This window comes from Apium graveolens, chromosome 4 (genome assembly GCF_009905375.1).
Source record: "Apium graveolens cultivar Ventura chromosome 4, ASM990537v1, whole genome shotgun sequence".
Taxonomy (NCBI): Eukaryota; Viridiplantae; Streptophyta; class Magnoliopsida; order Apiales; family Apiaceae; genus Apium; species Apium graveolens.
Genome location: NC_133650.1, coordinates 5,813,311 through 5,834,248, shown reverse-complemented (window position 1 = coordinate 5,834,248; position 20,938 = coordinate 5,813,311). Strand labels below are relative to the sequence as shown.

The 20,938-nt window shown below is 31.7% G+C and overlaps 1 long non-coding RNA gene across 1 annotated transcript; it reads right to left on the bottom strand.

Annotated features, from left to right (window-relative positions):
- Positions 1-17,010: 17,010 nt before the first annotated feature.
- On the bottom strand, positions 17,011-19,075 carry LOC141717392 (uncharacterized). Its single transcript, XR_012573629.1, has 3 exons — positions 19,014-19,075; positions 17,922-17,980; positions 17,011-17,194 (listed from the first exon to the last, which is right to left on the bottom strand). It is a non-coding gene; the product is annotated as an uncharacterized LOC141717392 (long non-coding RNA).
- Positions 19,076-20,938: the final 1,863 nt, after the last annotated feature.

Sequence of the window (20,938 nt, the reverse complement as noted above, 5' to 3'; positions counted from 1 at the left end):
GTGTGCATCTCATTGATAATCGTTATAGAGTGTATTATGTGCAACTTGTTGTATTTGTTATCGAATATATGTGCGATTCTATGTGATTTATGTATATGATTAATGTCAAAGTTGTGTTTTTTTTTAAAAGTTAAAAATATTTTTTTGAGCCTTTGGACGGTAATTACTTGCTGGGCTTCGCAGCTCATCTTTACAATTTTCAGGTTTCGTCTAAGATTCAAGTTTGATAGCATTGGAGTTTGACGTCTAATCTGTTTGCTTTTAGATTTTGCTCTGATACCACTTGTTAGGTATGAAATGCACACGGGGGGGGGGGGGGTGAATGTGTGTTTCTAACTGTTTACTTAAGAACTTTGTGATCTGTTTTCAATAAAATCAAGTTCAAATATTTTGGCTTACTGGAACTCAACAGGCTAAGTAATTTGTAGTGATAATCAACAAACTGTAAAAATACATAGAAGCAAATTATTAAAACTTACTTGATCTTTTATTAAAAAATTATATATGTTGTGCTACAAATCTAAGTTGTTGATGTTGAAGAACTTTGCTACTTTTTGAGAGAGTACAAGAAAAACTAGTCTGTTTGTTACAACTAAACAAAGGACCCGTGACATGCTTTGTAGACTAACATGCACAATTTACATAGATTGCATTAAAATATACTAACATAATTTTTAAAGCTATTTTGTCTATTTCAGTTTCAAATGCTGCATAATTGCATACAATCTTTCAGGTCTACTACTCTCCTTTGTCCAGTTCATCATCTTGGCCCTTGATCTTGCACTCTTAAAGCTGTATTTGTAGACTTTTTATTTTAATGATAAAATGGTTTGTTGACTGATAACTTTGATTCTTTATGAAAACTGTATTCTGTAATTGAAGCGTTTATTGAGATCTTCAAAATATATAGAGATGTATGTATCGTGATGTTGAATGACTTGTCGATATCTCCACTTCTCTATATGTATAAATGACTTGTCGACATCTTCACTTCTCTATATGTATAAATGACTTGTCGATATCTCCATTTCTCTATATGTGTAAATGACTTGTCGATATCTCCTTATCTCTACATGCATTTTGAATTATCGACATCTCCACTTCTCTACATGTGTAAATGACTTGTCGATATCTTCATATCTCTATTTGTGTTTTGACTTGTCGATATCTCCATATCTCTACATATCAAGTTCACTTCTCTATAGGGAAAGTGAATTCTCTACAAGAGATATGACTTCTTTACAAGAGATATGACATCTCTACAAGTCAAATTGACTTCACGATAAGCTTGAGTAGTTTTCGATATACTTCTTGACATCCCTTTATCTGTAACTTCTCGATATTCGACTTAGAACATTTTTCAATCTACATCATTATTCTTCACCAAGCTATTGATCTTTATTCTGAGACATGATCAGGCTTGATCTTCTTCCAGAGACTTATTCCTAGCTTGTTGGCTGTTTACTGAAAAATACTCTAGTCTAGTCTTTTTCAACATTCTTACATATTAAAAAAATATCATTACAAATTACATAAGAGTTACAAGTCAACTAAATCTAGAATTATCAATATGACTAATTCTTGTTATATTAAGGCAAGTCTTGCACAACAATCTCCCCCAATTTGTGAGAAGATCACTTGTAACATATTCATGCTTGATCAAGACTAATCCCAAACTAAAATAAAAAATAACACAGATATACAAAGGACATTCTTTTATACATAAATGTCATCTAGCTGTTACAAAGAAAAAAATGAGTTACAGAACTAACTGAAGTTTTTATACCCTAACTGAGATCTAATCAAGTTCTTTAGTCTAACAAGACATTCCAGTTCTTCAATGATCTCAGTTCGTCTTAGTGCTTCCACAAGTTTCAGCCATTCTTCTAGTGAGTAACTGCCAAGATGCTCAACTCTGTACCTTGATAGTCAGTGAGTTCTAATATTCAGGAACACATCATTTTCAGAAACCCTACTTAATCCTCTAACCTTGAGCTCATTTGATCTTCTTTCCAATCTGTCCAACTCCTCAGCCTTTCTGATAGCTCCCTCTTTCATCTCAACCTTCTCCCTTGTCCTTCTTTCATTTATATTTACCAACATTTCAGTTAGCTAAACCTTCCTCATCCTTGTGAATTTATCATTCTCAATCATTAACTTATCACCCTTTCAAACTCCACTCTTGAGAAGTTCTCCATTATTTCTTTCTTGAATATGTTGACTAAGCCATTCTTGAAATAGATTCTTACCTCTCCCAGAGTTTCCACAGAGACTTTACATATGAGTTCATTTTGTTGATTATTGTAGTCATTATCTGAGAATTTTTCTATCAATATAACTTAGTCTTGTTATATTAAGATATGTCTTGCACAATTATAATGAGGAAATCGTAAGAGCTCACTTTTTACAATAGAAGTTCGTTCATACTATGAAGGCATCTTTATCTCTAATTGCATTTTGTACAACTGTAATATATGAACACCATACTAAATGAAGATTTAATTATATTAAGGTCAATTGTGATGCTACTCTTTTCAAAAATACATCGAAAGTTGGTGTAGGTGATTTGCTTGGAAGACAATTGAGTTTATTTTTAATTTCAAGAATATCCGTCTTCAATATGTTAAGCTATTCGAAAACAAGACGACTAATTGTTTAGCTTATTTATCAGTTTTGAACCTTATTGCAATTCGTTCAGAGATTTGTTTTCGGCCATGCATTAAAAAATGCATAAAAATCTCATAAGGTCGAGTTTTATCTAGGCCTTAAAAAACTCAATTTTCTAGGAAAAAGGACCGAGTCAGGCGTTTCTAAAAATCGGGTCTGGCTGGACTTCCTATTAAATATGAGGTCCGTTTTAGGCCCGCGTGCCGGTCTGAACTGGACTTTTATTTGGGTTTTATTTATTTATATGGTAACCACTATTCATTTTTTTGTGTCTCGATCTATGATTAGTTTAGCACCTAATGAAATTATATTTTTAATTATGAGAGAGGGTAGTTTAGATATCAAAATAAAAGTACTTTTTTTATATTTCATCCAATTGCTCTCATTTATTAACCTAAGCTCTATTGATTGTTATTTACGGTATAAAATCAACAAATCAACCAAATATACATTGTTTTACATCTAACAGTATAATATAATTTATAAAAATTTATTACAAATATCACACATATATATATATATATTCATTTTAATAAAAAATTGAATTTTTATCCTGGTTTTTATGAAAAGTCCGTGCTTTTATCTGGCCGAAGTAGACTTTTATCCGGATTTTTCGGGTTCCAGCCCGGGTCGAATTGTCAAGAAAAAAAAGGCCCATTTTTGGCCAGCAATATTTTGAGGCTTTTTTCCAGATCGACTTTCGGTTTCGGATTTTTTGAACATCTCTAGGTGAGTTCTTCTAAATTAATGAAATTATCTTTAAATTTGTCAGAAAAATAAATTTTGATGGATTTGTTAAAATTTAAACTAAATACCACCATATTTTGTCGTAGTTATTGGAATCTTAATTGAATACAATCAGATTTTAAAACACTTTTTATAAACCTTCTTGAATATCATAATTTTTTTTTCAAAAATAAAATAAAATATTTTTAAATTTTAAAAATATTTAAAATTTAGATCGAATATACAACAGTAGTAATGTGAGATTTTAAGAAGTATATAATAAATAGTGATGGAGGTACCAAATTGGGTACTAAAATTTGGTCACAAAGACATTGCTTACTTGACAATCCACTAACATTTAAAATTATGTTCAAAAATTATGAAACTCAAAATACGATCAGGAAAAAAGCTTGAAAAGTTCTATCGGAAAAAAATGCGGCTTAGGCATGACACGCGGGCCTTAAACGAGCCTTCTTTTTTAGTGAAAATCCAGTCCAGCCTAAAAATTCGAATAAAAACCCGCATTTTGAAAAGTTCGGTTCTAAAAAAACTCAGTTAAAAGCCAGATTTTTAATAAACCTGGATAAAATTTGATTTTCTTATAAAACATAAATATATATAATATTTTTAATAAATTCTTATCAACTGTATTTGTACTATTGGATGTAAAATAGGGTATATTTGTTTGGTTTGTCGATTTGATATTGTAAATAACAATCACCAGAGTTTAAGATTAATAATTGAGAACATTTGAATATAATTTGAAAGATTTTTTTTTGTTTTCATGTCTAAACTCCTCTCTCCCATAGTTTGAAATATTTCGTTAAATATCTAAACTACTCATAGCTAGATTGAGGCAAAAGTTACTTACTAGTCTTTAATATATCTTGAAAAAACCCAAAACACGATATGACACGGTTCGCGGGTCTAAAATGGACCTCATATTTTAGTGGAACCTCCCATAGTAATTTTTTGTAATCACCCGTATAAGTTTAAATAAGTTTTATTGATTAGTTACTGTTTCTACTTAATGTTTCGTCCTTTTTTATGTTTCGATTTTCTTAATATATTTTTCGGAAATTTAAATGTTTCGAATTCAAGATCTGTATATGTTAATAATGTCCCAAAATATTCCAAATTATTTTTATTCAGTTCTGCATTTTAACATTCAACTAGTTATTTTGACTAATACTTCGAACTAGTGTTTCATCCTGAATTAGTATTTTGATATTTTAAAGAATTTTATTCAAGATTCAACGATATGGATGTCAATATGCATATATTTAATATGTTTCCAAAATTTAAAAAATATAAATTTATTTGTTTTTGAAATTTTAACTGTCTCGTGTTGCATATATGAATGGTAACATTATCTATTTTTGACTTAGAAACGATAACACTGAATATATGTTTCGTTACTGAAACGTTTTGTTACTGAAACGATAACACCGATCAAATGCCACTTGATTGTGTGGTATGGCTCCCCCTTGAACCATACTGGAATCCCTCATGGCTTTCTGACTCCCCCTAAGTCCACACTCGAACACCCACATGCCTTTTCCTTGACCTATTTATCGCTTTCTAGGTCCATTCGGAGAGTGTTGTAAAAGACATGCCTGTACTTTAACAAGACTAAGATATTTTGTCAACCCTAAGTAAGTTGTATTGTTATCCTAGTTTGTATTTGTACTTGTAACACTTAAAAGTCTGTAAAAATGCAAAGGAGCAGACTGGAGTCTTTTTCCTGAAACAATATCAAGCCTAAGGATTCTATCCGGAAGAAGATCAAGAAGATCATGCCTCAGAAGAATTTTGAAAAAGCTTGGAGTTGAATAAAACTGTTTGGATAAAAATACTCTAAGTCAGGATCTCTACAAGTCACAGATTTAGTGTTATATCATTCGAGAACTCCAAATGACTTATCGAGAAGCCAGGAAAGCTACTAGAGAACTCAGTGAGATATCGACAAGTCAAAAAGACATGAAGGTTGGAGATATCGACAAGTCATTTCTTCACTAGAGAACTCAGAGTTATCGATAAGTCTACATTCATTAGAGAACTCTGAGTTATCGATGAATCTAAGTCTACTAGAGAACTCAGAGATATCGATAAGTAAAAATTCACTAGAGAACCCTAAGTTGTCAACAAGACAAAGTAAAGATATGATGCTGAGAGATCTCGACAAGCTAAAGTTTTATTCGAGAACTCAGAGAGCTCTATAAGTCAAATTCACTAGAGCATTAGAGATCTCGATAAGTCATTATACTTATCGAGATGTCAAGATCTCTATGTGCCTAATTGGAGATCTCGAGTAAAACTCTCAAAGTACAAAATCACAAACCAGTTCAATATTCAAGATTAACAATCAACAAACAATCCAAACAGCTGGATTGACAAGTCTACAAAAAGCAGCTTGAATAATGTGTAAGATCAATGGTGAAGATTAACTGACAGAGGGAGATTAAAATTATCACAGGATGCTAAAGATATGCTAAGCCAGAAATGAAAGATCTACTATTCTATAAATAGAAATGACAAGTGACAGTTTAGAAAAGCTAATAGCATGTCTTATTGTACACTGTGTAAACCGGCAGTTAACTGAATTATAAAGTTAACACTGGTCCTTAAGTCAGAGGTAATAATTTAGATCAAATTTCTTGTAACACTCTCAAGGAGAAGCTAAGCTCTTTATTAACAAAGAGCCTAGAAATTTTGTTGCAAAACAGTCTTAATTTTAATAGAAAATTAAGTGAATTTTGAAGATCTGTGTTCTCTATTTTTTGCAAATTTAATTTCTGAATGAACACATTTCACTACACGATTTAATTTATTTTGATCAGCCATAAACATTCAAGAAAAGCCCAAAAACAGTAAAACACATTCACCCACAGAGTTATTCATTTCCTAACAGAGAGCCATCAGAGATTTTTATGTATTGTTTACAACCTAAAACTGTATACGACTTGTTGGATCGGACAATTTACTTCTTCTACAAATGATGTGGACTGAATGGTATTTATCTCATATTTTTCTTTTAAAAGAGAAAAACATGATGGTGTTGAGATTTTAAATTAATTGAATTATTTTTTTGACCAATATAGTCGAGATCATCGAATTTTTCTTCGGTGGTTGATATGGTACTAAATAATAATTTCTCATTTTCCAAAAACAATTCTCAACGATCTAATTATATATATGTCAAGGTCTACATATTTGGATATTTCAACATATTTGGATATTTCAGATATTTCATAAAGAATAAATATTATTTGATTTGTGATTTTAACAGTTAACTAGTGATATGATTGGGACTTCAAAATAACGTATTTTCGCCGATTGTCATTTCTGTTTTATTAAAACAATCTTGATAATCCAACTGAATAGATGTTAAAATTTATATATTTTATTATTTCAAAAAAATTAGTATTCAGTTTTTTAAAAAAATATTGATCGACGATCTAACCATATACACTTTTTAGTGGTATTTTGAAATTTCAATAAACAATATAGTTTGAGATTATAATAGTCAACTATTGAGTTGACTAGTACGTCTCTGAAAACTTAATTATAATTTAACCCTTAAAGTATAATTGATGTACAATTTAATTTGTAAATCTAGAAGGGTTTAAACTCGGTTAAAAGATTGGAGTTTAAATCCTTTATTTGTAAGCATTTTATATTTTAATTTGACTGGTATAAAATTTAGAAATGACTCTTAATTGAAGTCAAACCGATCTGACCGACCTAAACCGGGAAAACCGCTTCTTATATATATAGGCGTGTGTCTCGCACAGACTTTTATGCTAGTTAATATAAAAGGAAGGATATTTAAATTTTATAAATTCAATACAAATACATATTGTGAACATTTTAAAATGAAAATAAAATATTTAAAAATAAATAATAATATCTAAAAATATAATGGACTTGCAAATTATCTCGATTATCGATTTTTATAATATTTTTGAATACATAAACTACAAAATAAAGTAGACAGAGAAAAATGACACTTTGTGAATATATTTATTGATATATGCAGATATTATAGATATTGTCATAAAGATTATGACTTTTGAAATAGTATGAAAGGTTTTTAAGATATTGAAACTTTTGCAAATTTTTTGAGAAGGTGCAAAATTGAATGTTAAAAAATTACGAGGCCCCTCAGGACCATGATTTTTGGAAGGTCCTCTTCCATATTTAATTTATTTTCTTCATAGTTTATATTAAAACATAAATCGTCTGATGTATTAAGAAATATGAAGCTCAAGCTCCATTCTTCACATGTTTCGGGTATTAAATATTAATAACTATTTCTTTTAGTTGAATTAATTTAGCTCTTTCCTTACCTATTGAGGATTTTAATGTTCAAAATTTCGTTGACTTTATCTACTCTTTCCTACCTCTGATCTTCCTAGAACTGAGTGGTCCATTTTCAGGCAATTCTATCAAGTTCTACCCTATGTCAAATACTTTTATGAACACATGTTTATTCGAGAAATCATACAGTATCTGTCTACAACTTTAAATTGCTTTATGAAGCCCTTGTATTTCATATAAATTGTTTTGCATCTTATGAATATCACTATGGCAGCCTAATAATCCCATTCATGATGTGTTTGTATCCAGAAAAACAAGATACATGAATTGGAGAAAGTAAATCCCCTTCATTACACACCATGGTACGGACTAGTGTCCTTTTTTTAAGTTACATTTTAGGTAAAGGTTAATTTGAGAAATTTAAAGACTCACGCACACATGCTTCCACTGAGGCATGTTTATACTAAATATTTTATCACTTTCATCCAGCATTTGTAGACAAATGAATGCTTATGATCCACGTCGCCTGCTCTCATGTTCTTGCAAAAGGTCAGTTCCCCATTCCTCACCAGCTGTAAAATTAAAGGAGGAGGTAACTCTATCCAGTTAGTTTTAGTTGACAACCTTACTGGAGGTTGTAAAAAATGGACCTGAAGCATTCAACAGAGGTTGAGATACTGGTTCTTAAGGGTGATTGTGCTGGTCATGAATCATTCAACGGAAATCCAGAAGACTTCGACAATAGGATTGTTGGCAAAATGGAAGGAAAGACATCTGTGCTTCAAGGTACTACTACACTGAAGCTAAAAGAAGGCATCAATAACTTTGTTAATCTTTCTTTCACACAGAATTCAGGCTGGACGAAAATTTCGAGGTTGTGCCTTGGAGCAAGAGCTGTGAATAGTTTTCCAGGAACTACAATAGAGCCAGGGAAGACAGAATCCTTCGACCTTAAAGATCATCGAGTAACATGTGAGCACCTCAAAAGTTCATAATCACTTTTACTTTAGACAAAACATGTATTGCAGAATATATATTACAGGACATGTATCATTGTACTTAGTACTCCAATTAGGAGTACCCGGCAAAGAAATATCAATTTTATTTATCTATGAGCTCTTAGACTATGATTTAACAATAGAGTAGTTTATTAGTAGGGACATCATGCATATTGTCATTAAGACAGTTTATTATTTTTGTGATTAATGTCTAGTTGTTCTTCCCCTTCTGTTTATGATCACAACAGATAACATAATTGTGTGATGCTTGCTATAACCATAAAAATTTGTGTGCAGATACTTAAAGTTGGCCCCAAGAAATGGGAGGAAATAACAGACCATGCAAAACATGCATAATCAACGACAAGGTTCACGTTTACATCAGTCCCGATTCAAAACAAATGTGTGGAGTTGTATCTGATGCTATAGGACAATTAAAGGGATCACTTAAGGAATCTCAAAATTCTAATCAAAATATCACCTGGGATTCTCCGTTGTTCGATACGTGGGAGCAAGCATGTCAATCAAGTTCTTCTGAACTAAACCTCCAGGATTATGATGAGAAATTTCTGCATTTTATGACCTTCAGTGATCAACTTGAAAGGCTCATCAGCCCAGTATTAAAGCCTAAATGTTCATGGTTTATTATCTGGTGTTTCAAGATGGCTCGTGATAAGGAGAAGGGTTGGATCCTTGAAAAAGAATCGTGTTAACAAAAAACAGAAGATCTTATAACAGGCGCAGAAACTCTCAACTCATAGTTGACAATTAATACCCGTCTCATTGGTACTGCAGCTGTTGAAGATACGTGCAGGTTCAGGGGAGCAGAATGTTGGGTTTTCATGCAGCAACAGTACAGATCTGAAGATCATTAAAAGAATTCCTTTTTTTCATATATTTTGTATATTAGTATAAATATACTGTAGTGTGTAGCTCTTTAACTTTGAATTTGAGTTGTTTGTACAAGGCTTGCTTTTCTCCATGTTCATTTGTAGATTTAACTAATAATTGATATAAGAGTATAGTGTAGTAAGTGTACTTACACTTCAACAGATAAATCACTTCCAATATTTACACATTTAAATTAAATTAAGAACCCTCCACCCTCCTCCTTTATCCGGGCTTGGGACCGGCTGTGTCAGTGCAGTGACATAGGCAGAGTTACCCTACTCCCCCTCCCTCCCCAAATAAAAAGATAAACACCAGTTATGCTGAAAATTAACTTAATTTCATGTCCTGATATCAATACTTGTATAAGTAAGTTGGGATAAAGAAAATGCAGATTACATATAAGTTTCTTTAAACACAAGTAGGTTACTGAGCTTGATCAGAGGGAAAATTTGAGCACATATAAGTTATAATGATCTGAACTCTCTCATGGAATGCTTTCTTCAAACATATGGGTCAACAATCTTAGATTATCAGAAAATCTTAGTCAATTAACAGCTGGGATTTTCTGTTGTTGGATACATGTGAGCAAGCAGGTATCCCATTATATGATAGTCTTATGTCTATCAATTGCATTGGGGATCAAGTCAATTAGGTTCTTTTAAACAAGGTCTCTGCGGTCCAATATACTCTCCTCTCCATTTTGATGAGGAAATTCTGATTTTTTTGAACTCCGACAGTCGACCTGAAAGGCTGAGCCCAGAACTAAAGCCTAAACTGTCATGGTTTATTATTTGTATTTCAAGGTGGTTCATGATAAGGAACATACATGATTTTAACTAAAGACAGAAAATCTCATGACATATCCAGAAGTTTAGCAAGAAACATATATAATTATAGCTCTGCTCGATGCCTGATATGTCAGATAGCTAGTAAAACTAAAAAGTGAAATGTGGAGAACCCCTTGTATGAATTTAATGAGAAAGAATAAAGTGTTTTGCAAGGCTTGTTTTTTTAAGTATACATTTGAAGCTTGAACTAATTTTTGTAAGAGTAAAGTGTATTTAGTATCTATCTTAACCAAATAAAGGAGCCACTGCCTCATGCATTCAAAGAATATAAACTGCAGTTATTTTGTTCAATTTATCAATCCCTTATAATAAAAAGAACTAACATTCGAATATCAAAATGACAATTCGACTTATAAGTTGAATGCACGAGATCATCTGAGACCCCATGAACCTTGTGCAGTTGTGCCATTAAATTAAGAAGCCACCAGGTTACCCTCCTCCTTTATCCGGGCTTGGGACCGGCTGTGTCAGTGTAGTGACATAGGCGGAGTTACCCTAGCCCCCCCCCAAAAAAAAAATAGATTAACAACAGTTATGCTGAAAATCAACTTGATTTTTATGTCCTGATATCAATACTTGTACATGTAAGCTGGGATAAAGAAAATGCAGATTACATATAAGATTCTAAAAACACAAGTAGGTTACTGGCTGCCTTATACATGTGGTTATTGTTAACAGTTATGCTAATCAGCAGGGTACATGTACTTGGTAACCAAAACCTGGTTTTTCTGCACGTGTTTTAGACTTGTGAGACACAGAAAGCTTCAGTTTAAACCAGGACTTGTAACCAAGCGCCGGATTTGTTTACATTGTCAGACGAGGAAGCTTCAAAGGGGTTTAGCTATCATAGGTCTCCTTAGTGGTTGTACTTTTTAAGGTGCATGACAAAGTATTCTCGATTTTTTATTGTGCTTTTGCACTTATTGTATACAGTTTATAGTGCAATGCACACTTATTTGTTTTTGTGCTTTTTTTTTTGCACTGGTCTATTTTTAGCCCCTTTTTGTGCCTTTTTTGCACCGATCAAGTTTTGCCCACTCGAGATGAACCAGCAATGCTTACCTTATTATAGTCAATCTCAGTAAGGATTGTATGATGCTACCCCCGAGACATCACACATGCTGCAACAACCGATCTGCATAGGTATGAAAGCCTTCGGAAACTAAAGGATGATCTTACATCAGGCATCTAAAGACATCAACTAGTGCAGAATTGCATGCTTAGATTCACCGAAGTAGATGTAACTGCTTTCATAAGAATAATGTTAATTCAAACTTAGCATATTTTAGGCAGAGAACCATATTGGTGTCATAAAACCTCATATATAATAGACAATTCTTTATCCCACAAATATGTAGAAGCATTTACCGAACAAAAAACCAAAATAAACAGCATAACTGAAATTTTCATTTAAAAGATATCAACATATATTTCTGAATTTTATGTATCAGATTTTTTAAATTATATAGAGTCACGCATGGAGAACCCTGAAAAATCATTGTTCCTACACTTTCAAAAAATTGCAGAGCAATACAAACAAAAAGTGCATAACAATGATTTTCATGGATTCTTAAGCTAATATGATTTTCATTTGAACGTGATTCTATATATTATATAGGGTCTGTGAGAAACATCTGATTACCTAAAAAGCTCAGAAACTCTCTAATTCAGGGTTGAGATTTTAAGTAAAATTTCTCTCAAGTTACCCTCTACATAGCTTCTTCTTCTCAAGTCAGAATGCACCCGAAGTTATTCATCCATCAAAGCCTCAACATATCATTTCCTTTCTAAACACCTCCTAGACTATCCTTCTTAAGTCCATCACTACTCGCCTCAAAATCACCCGAGTTTAACCTATTCATCCCTTCTACGTCTCATATAGCATATGCTTATGTATCCTTAATTTATTCATCAATAACCTCAAAAAATCTGTCAGCCCGTTAACTTATTCATCCTCCCCACTCTCAACAGAGCATTTCTGCTTCCCACTCTCTCTCTCTGTCTCTCTCTCTTTCTCTCTCTCTCTCTAATGCCTCAAAAACTCTCAGAACAAAGATTCTAAGTCAAAAATCACATACCACCTTATTCTATCCATAATGTCCTGATCAGTATAGTGTATATGCTTCTAAAAACCTCAAAACTCTCACACTAGAAGTCAAAAATCAAGATGTACTCGAAGTTATTCATCCATTAAAGCCTCAATGTATCATCTCCTTTCTGAACACATCCAAGACTATCCTTCTTAAGTTCATCGGTACTAGCCTCAAAAATCACTCGAGTTTAACTTACTCATCTCCTCTACGTCTGACATAGCATGTGCTTCCAGAACACCTCCAAGACACTCCTTAATTAAGTTCATCAATAACCTCAGAAAATAGCTCAGCCCGTTACGTCATTCATCGTCCCCACTCTCAACACAGCATCCCTCTTCCTAAACGCCTAAAAAACTCAGAAACACGCCCTCTCCTAAGCACCTCAAAAACCTTGGACTCAAAAGTCAAAAATCAAATTTCGTTCTAGTTAGTCGACACCTCCAAGACTCCAACACTATGGCATATTAATAGTTATTAAGATTAGAAGATCTTACCTTTAATTAATATGTAAACTAATAAATATTTGAAATTAGTAATAATGGAAACAATACGACTAGAAACTACCTCAAAACATAGGCGAGGATGATGGTAATGAGTACGAAAAAGGCGAAAAGAATGGTACCTAGTTGGTGGAGATGTGTGCATAAAGGACATCGATGATCACGTGCAAAGGCAGCACGAATGCAATCTGTGTGGAAAAGATGTCTGCATGGTAGGAGAGCTATACTCCCCCCTAGACTGAAACTATCTAGACAGATACTACAACAACAAAGTTGTTGTGTGTCTTCTAGAATGACGACACTCGTAACTATGGCTTTCGAAAACGCTCGCGAAGACATTGTCAAATATCTTTCTCTCTGTGAAATATGTTTGTTTCTCTCTGCTTTTTTCTGGTTAGGGTTGAATAATCAAGATATATAGAGGGGGTATAATCTCATTAGCGTACGGTTAAAGCTGGTTTATTAGCAAATTGCTTGGGGCTGAAGCTATATCATAATTGTTGTCTATCGCTGCGTTATTAGTACAAGATACATATGTTATCCGGATTGCACGCCCTTTGCAACAGAGGAAGAAGCTGTTAAATAACGAGGAAGGTTCGCTTCAAAGATCGATTAAAACAATCTGTTTTTCTAAATGCATGTTTTGAAATTTATTTTTCCGTGTAAACCTTAAACGCGAATTTGGCCCAAATTTGCATTCGTGTACCAATTTGGTAACACTAACCCGGAACTAATATATTCGTGTTTACCCATTTTAGTATACTAAAGTACACGAATTATATATGAAAAATATTAATTGTTAAAAAATGTAATAGATAATTACGAGGTGTATTCAATTGAGATTTTGAAGGATTTTAGAAATCATGGAGTATTCAATTTAGATTTTAAATAATTCTTTAAAATCTTAAGGTATTCAACAATGATTGGAAAAAGTCTTTTAACTAAAGTCAAGAGTATTTAGGTAGAACACGTACTTTTACCTCGTATTAAATACTTTGCTTAAGCACCCACTGATGTCAAGTATATAATCAATTATTTTTGAATAATAACTGTTCGTGATAAGTCGGGATGATAAAGATATTTATGAGAGCTTATTATCTATTTAAATTTCAGGTTTTGTTCTCTGTCATGTAGACGTGTCAATGGATCGGGATCCGATCCGATCCAATCCTCCGATCCAATCCGGGTCTCGTTTACTGTATATGGACTGACCTGAAAATTTTCCGATCTGCAACCCGATTCGATAAGGGAGATCCGAATAATAAATGGACTAAATATGGATTTAAGTCAATTAAATCCGGTTATACATGACCCGATCCGTTTAGTTATATATATAATATTATATATAAATATATAATATAGTATAACATAATTTAATATATTTATAATAAATAGTATATAATATACTCAAACGCAATATAATATATGCACCTGAAGCACCTCTCTTGAAGGAACATGTACTATTTTCACCGAGATTTCTTTTAGGATTATTACAATTGATTAATTTCTTGTGCAGGAATTGAATTTTGATCAGTATAAGCAAGTTAAGTTGGGATTTCTCACTAGACTTGTCCCAGGAGGGAAATCCATGGCTAGAATGGAGTTTTGATGATTATTTTTATTTTGGACGCATCTATCACATTTTATGAACTTCAAATAGTGTACCAAAACTTAACTTACTAGTTCTCAAGCCAGTTAAGATGAGAATGCCTTATTGCTTGTTGTTGCTGCATACATACATTTGTTTAATGCCTAGAATCGGTATTAATTTAGCTTATAGTATAATCATTCTGATCTGAATTTATTTATTTGCAACATAGGAAAGTTAATGCTCGTGCATGTTTTTTCCAGTTGTGTATATGTATTTATATCAAACTAAAGATATAGTTTTACAAAGTGAAGTGAGTGTCCTTTGTTCATGTTAAATAACGATGAGTGGTGATATGTGAAAAAATATTAATAAATATTAATAAATTAATAGATATCCGAAATCCGATCCGTTATCCATTAAATTAAATGGAGTGGATATGGATTGACATGTAAAATATCCGGGTTGTGACCCGATCCGATCTGAATCCGATAAATCTAAATGAATTTGAATATGAATTTAGATGAATCCGATCTGAATCTGATCCGTTGACAGGCCTGCTCTCATGTAATCTCTTATGTAAGAGCGATTTCATGTTTGGTTCAGTATCGGGAAGTTTTGTTTTTGGTTCCGTATCGATAATTGTAACTTTGCATAATTTATTTATTTACTGATTTGAATTACATGTGATTTAAATTATTATCGATTGTTTGAAAATTTGTTGATAAGTCAGGCACATTTATTATTCACGACTACAAATTGTTTAATTATCTCCCTAAAAAAGCAATGTTAGTGTGTAATGTGCTACAAATTGAACATTTGACAAACGAGAAAAAAATTATTTTTTCTGCGAGGGAGTATAGCTCCCTGAAAAATAATTTTTGTGCGAGGGAGTATAGCTCCGTGAACATTTGAAAATTATCTCCCTGCACGCATGGAGAACCCTGAAAATCATTGTTCGTACACTTTCAAAAAATTGCAGAGCCATACAAACAATAGAAGATCTTATTTAAGTTCATCAAGACACTATACTTGTTATCAGCATAAGATTAGAAGATCTTACCTTTAATTAATATGTAAACGAATAAATATTTGAAATTAGTAATAATACTAGTAATAATGGAAACCATAGGACTAGAAACTACCTCAAAACATAGGCGAGGATGATGGTAATGAGTACGAAAAAGGCGAAAAGAATGGTACCTAGGCGGTGAAGATGTGTGTATAAAGGACATCGATGATCACGTGCAAAGGCAGCACGAATGCAATCTGTGTGGAAAAGATGTATGCATGGTAGGAGAGCTATACTCCCCCCTAGACTGAAACTATACCCCCGGATGAAGTTTGAACAAAGAAAAAAATAATTTAATTTCTTTTATTACATTTTTGTTCAATTTGATAAGGTGTCGTGTGGTTTTTTATTAATTTATTGTTCCCTTCCAAAAAAATCATCATTTTGATTCTTAGACTATTTAATGGAGTTTAAATCATTTTAAATTTCACATGTATTACTAGTAGTTATATTTTAAGTGATAAAAAAATAATACATGTCAACATAAATTCATCAAAAATATAATTTATAGGAAGACTTGTGGGGGTTTTATTTACAACTTTGTATAATGACGTGTCTTGAAGTTGTATTTATAGTTTGTCCATCTGATGTAAGTATATAATTAAAAGTAGATTAGTAAAGTCTAATATAACGTTGAAATTGACATTGAAATTGACATCGACATCAGAATTTTTTGGTACCAAAAATATTAAAATTTTGAATAAGATAATGTTGCTATAGAAATTAAGTTAAATAATTTATTGGAATTTTAAAAAGAAATAGGTTAAACATTTTACAGTTTTTGTTCGTCCGTTCTATTTCCCGTGGATTGATAGTTCGAGAGACTGCTAAAATTAATATTAAGTAGCAAAGTTGAAGAAATTGTATCAGTATTTACTCTATGTATATTTATGTATTTTTTATTTTAAAAATTGATATAAAATATATGTATTTATTAATTATTTGCATTAATTAATGGTCGATACGGTTTTTTACAATTCGGTTCCAACCTATAATCAGAACTGAAAAATCGATTTTAATCTCAGTTTTAGAACGGGTTTAGACGATTTGAATGTAGACGGTTTTTAAAGGTTTCAAATTCAGTTTCGATAATTTTTTGTTCAAATTCGGTTTCGATTTCATTAGTCGTAGTATCAGACACTTTGGTAGAGGCTGAGAGAGAACTTCAGGTATGGTAACACTAAAAACCCGAATGCAGTTTTGATGAAAAAAAGGGTAAAAATCCTCGTAGCATAAGTAGACTGTACCAATATTGTAACACCCCACTTAAACAAGTAGATGCTACACAAGCTAAGTCTTATTTATTAATGAAAGCAAAACAAGCTAAACATAATTTATTAAACTAATAAAAGTTCAAAATCTTCAAAATAAAGTTCTCTAACAAGATCCAAAATAATATGGAATAAAACATGTCCTTGACTTTATTTTCAACTAGATAACAAGCTAAAATCTGGGCAGCACTCATCATACCCCCGCTTTACCCCCGACTACCTGTGGAAAGAAATAAATACGAGTGAGTCAAATGCCCAGTACGAATATATCATTAAAAGGTAAAGCAAAAGAATATATTTGATTTTAATAATTAGCCAAGAAGATGAGTAATATGACAGTAATTATTTAGAAGCAAGGAACCAACTAATCCAAACAAAATCAAAGAAATAGTTGAGAACAAGTAAGGTGGGTACTAATAAGGGCATCTTATAAAACCTCTGCTCGCTAGTAAACACTAAGCAAAGCACAGTGCAAACAGTTCCTTCTCCGGTTATCCACAAGAAGGATAAAATGAAATGTATAAAATATTTCCCAAACAAACAAAATGATCATGATCTTAATCATGCCTCATACCCCAGAGACATGCTCGTATACTCACAACACTGATACGAGTTAGTGCCGAGAGCACCAAAGACTGCAAAAACTCCATGTGCCTCGTCTGTGATTTACCCACACAGATAAGTTTAAGAGCCGATAACAAATGGTTACAAAGTGTTTCCAATAATATTGAAAATAAAAGTTGCATGTGACAAATCAAGTATACTGATAGGCAACATAGATCAAAAGTGGTTAAGCAACAACATGGATCAAAGATGGCTGAGCAAAAATTAACAAGTGTACATATACACTTAACAAAATAAAATTTGATAAGATAAATATGATGGGACAATAAGTACAGGGGAAGAAAATATATTTTAAATGAAGAGAGAATGAAAGATACTCGTACCTGGAATGAGTCTAAATTATTAAATCACTACTTAGCTCCAAATCAACCTCCAAACCAATCTATAATATCAACACAAATATAATTTATAAACGCCAAACTCTAAAACCCACTAAAAAGTAAGCTAACAAAATTATAATATTTTATACAGCTACCACAACTAATACAGATTATCACCATCTCATGCTAGAGTAGTATAAACATATAACTAACAAATAATCTGAAAAATATACAAGCTGGTTCACAAAATATAAAAGATATTTTATTAATTTATAAAAGTAGTGTAGAAAACTTTAAATATATGACTTTATAAAAAGTAGACAAACTTAAATTATACACTAATTTAACACATTAAATTGTAACAACAATTTAAGAAAATGATAAAAATAAATATAGCATGCTCTCTGTCTATCAACACATACCGACAATATTTATCAAATCCACCTCTCACACATTTATTAATTAATAACATATTGGTAAAAAAAAAGTAACAAATAGGTTATGAGGAAAATATAATAAGATTAACAAATATAAACAATTTATAATTTTAGATAAACAAACAACCAATTGTTAATTACTTAACTTAATTAACAAAATATTTTGACTACATATCTCCTGTAAAATAAAATACTATGCATATCATTAGTCCTACAAATACATATTTTGTCAATTTTAATAAATCTCAATAAACTAAATCTTGTAAAAATAGATTTTATTTTACAAATATTTTTACATATTAACAAACTAGCATAATATAACATGATAATATTGTGAACAACTCACACACATAACTAGTAAATAATAATTAACAAAACTAGCCAGACACTAACAATATTAAAATGTACCATATCATCCACTTAATAAAATGTAAAAAAAAACCTGAGAATCATATAATTTCTTAAACCAACTTAATGACATAAAAATTAAAAACAAAAACAACAGGAACATGACTAATTAAAATACTACTAATTAAACATCTTGAAGCCAGTACAAATAACAATTAATCAATTAAATCAATTAAACATGCATTAAACAATAACCTAACACAATATATAAACACATAAATAAATAATATAATAATTTGATAAAACTTACCTGAATTTAGAGCCTGATTTAATATGTAAAAAAAAATGTGTACAAATAGTTATAAACCTGAAAATAAAATGATTAATATTAGTATACAATATAAATAATGATCATCTTAAATTATATAATCAAATTTTAAATAAACCTCTTCAAGATGTACACTTCTCTGAAAGTTTTGGTCGACCTAGTTTTGATCTTTAATAACCCAAAAATCTATTTCTCCTTCTCTTAATCTTTAATAACCCAATATTTTAACAGTGACACTCCAGTTAGCTCTTCTCTGACCTTCTTGCACATGTAGATCCAAAGCTTCCTTTCTTATGCACCAACTCTTCTATCTCACTCATAAGTTATATAATACTACTCATTTTCCATTTTGTTATCTGTCGCTCTAAGATGAGTTTTTGTGTGAAAACACTAAAAGGGTGACTCTGTTTATAAGTAGCCCAACAAACTATGAAACTCTTATCACCTGGTTTGACTCATATTCAAATTTTAAACAACTAAAAGATAGCTTACAAAATTCAAATTTTTAACAGCCTATTATCTACATAAAACATTATCCATAATTTTGAATTCTAAAATTAATTAATAAATATTTACTAAGTTATTGCACCAACAATGTATCAAATAAAATATGGGGTATTATAAATATATAGAAAATTTTAACTGACATTGCACGAGCTCGTGCATAAGGAATGCAGACAAAACACAATATCATACTTTCATCATAAACCAAATTTCAGAATGAGAGAAATCATATTACGTGTCTGATGGATATTAATGGTAGATGGAAGAATGGTAGATGGAAGAATAATGAGAGAGATTTTGAAAAATCATTAACGATTATTTTAAGGATCTCTTACTTGCAACAAACGTTATCCGACTTTGATAACGCTCTTGAAGGCATTTCATGTACAATTTCTATTGAAACAATTAAAGTTCTTGATGAGTTAGATACCATGTATGAGGTTCTTAAATGTTGAATAAGATGCATCCAAACAAAATTTCGGGAGTTTTTGGCATATTGTAAGGTCAGATGTAGTTGATATTATCCAAAATCGGTGGCGTGGCCATGTCGAATTGAAAGATATTAATAAGACTTATATTGTCTTAATTTCCAATGCAATGAACCAAAGGAAATGAGTGACTTCAAGTTCGTACGCTTGTGGTTTATAAGTTGACTCCTAAAGCGATGGTGAATCGCCTTAAAAATGCTTTTACCTGATCTTATTTCTCTTCGTCAAAGTGTTTTTGTCCTTGAAAGATTAATTACATACAATGCTCTTGTCGTCTTTGAAGTATTTCACGCAATGAAAAGGAAGGGATAAGGGCGGACGGATACAGTGGCGTTAAAATTTGATATGAACAAAGTATATAATTAGAGAATGGGTCTTCGTAGAGCGAGTAAAAAATGGGTTTTGATTGCAATTGAGTGAGGCGAATTATGGGCTGTTTGGGCCGTATATCATATGTTTTCCAATAAAAGGGTGGAGTTGGAGGTTGTGTTATTCCATCTCGAGATCTTCGCCAACGGCATCCAATTTAATCATATCTACCAATTTAACCATAACTACTCTTGTTATGTGCAGAAGCTTTTTCATCTTTACTATTGCTGGAAACAACTAAAAAATACATTCATGGTACGAAAAAATGAAAAAAAATGACCAAATAGACAAGTAAGGATCCCCTAGAGTTTTTCAACAGCTTTTTTCAGGTGACAACACTCCCTTTTCGATATAAATGCTCCAAAATTGCTAAAATTATCAGCGTATTAAAATGACCATATGACAAAAAATCAACTTCAATAAATATGAGGTGTCTTTTAGTAATAAGCGGAAGAATGATATCTTAAGAATTTTGTGTGTTCGACAAGTAGACAAACACGAGAAATGTTTACACATTCTTGGTATTTATATTTTCCTATAAATTCC